This window comes from Puccinia triticina, chromosome 4A, assembly GCF_026914185.1.
Source record: "Puccinia triticina chromosome 4A, complete sequence".
Classification (NCBI taxonomy): Eukaryota; Fungi; Basidiomycota; class Pucciniomycetes; order Pucciniales; family Pucciniaceae; genus Puccinia; species Puccinia triticina.
Window position 1 is genome coordinate 643,151 of NC_070561.1, and position 1,504 is coordinate 644,654.

Here is a 1,504-nt window from a genome sequence, read left to right on the forward strand (position 1 = left end):
GATAATCTGTATTGGATATCACTAGTTGTCCCATGGGTACGTGCCGCCTCATTAGTTTCTGGTCCTGCACGAAGAAGTTAACTGATTTTTGTTTTAATTGTCTGAAATCCTCTGGCTCCATCCCCTCAGGCTTCTTCAGAGATAACAGAAAGTATTTAAGGTCCATCCAGAATCCCGGCGCTTCCCATTCTTGTGGTTCCAATGACGTCTTCAGAATTCTGAACTGCGAACAGACTTTGATTACCGGTGCGTCCTCGTCGAAATCCTCTTGGTCTTCATAGAACTCTGATTCGTCTTCACTGATTGGCCTTCTAGACAGCCCGTCTGGGAGGGTAAATGTGCTCCCTTTTCTGTGTACAATATCAAATGAAAAAAGTTGGATGAAAGATACCCAGCGCGTCATCAGGGCGTTTGGGAGTGATGGTGAGTTAATCATTTGAATTAATGACTGTGCATCCACCTGGAGTTCGAAATGTTGACCCCAAAGATATATCTGTAGCTTCTTTAGAATTCTTGCCACCCCGCAAAGTTCTAATTTCGGTTGCAAGTACCGGGATTCTACGGGTGAAAACACAATGGATTCGTAAAGTACCGGACGGTCTAGCCCTGTTTCTAACTCTTGTTGAAGGAGAACCGCGCCAGCCGCAATGAAGCTTGAGTCAACCGCTAACTTAATCATTCCCGCATATTCAGAATAATCTAGTTTCTTCAAGGTGATTTCTTCTCCAATAATTTTTTTAAGTCTTTCAAAGGCTTCGTCGCATTCTTGACCCCAGACCCATTCTACGTCCTTTCTTGTGAGTTTCCTAAGAGGTGCCGCGATTTCGGAAAGGTTCTTGATGAAGATTCGAACGTAAGTTACTATTCCCAAGAATCCCCGTAATTCCGTTACATTATTTGGTGTAGGCCATGTTGATACTTTATTCTTCTTGTGTGCTGAAACTCGCCGTCCTTCTTGACAGACCACGTGGCCAACAATATCCAGAGCCGGAACGCACACTGCGAACTTCTTCCCCGAGATCGTAAGTCCTGCTTCTTCAATTCTGAACAAGATTCTCTCCAAAGTAACCGCATATTCCCAAATGAATCTTCTGATTCCTGAGTTTTTGTTTAGGACTTCGTTATTGTATCTGCTGCTAGGCCCTTATATTCCTGCATCGTCAATGAATACTCCAATGTTTCCTGGTATTTCGTCTTGAAGGATCCACATCATCTGTGCTTGGTATACTGCTACAGAATTGGTAGCACCTTGAGGGAGGCGAGTGAGTTGAAATCTTCCTAGTGGTGTGTCAAAAGTGGTCAATGGTCGTGACTTTTCCGCTAATTCTCGTTCATCGTATCCGCCCATGATGTCGCCTAGACCGTAACAGGCCCTTCCTGCAAAGGATTCTACAAATTCCTCTGCTGCCGGTGGTAATCCTGCTTCCTTGATAGTGACTTTATTCATTTCTTGCAGGTTGTGGACAATTCGAAGTTTCCCGTCCGATTTTGCTACACAAAAAAC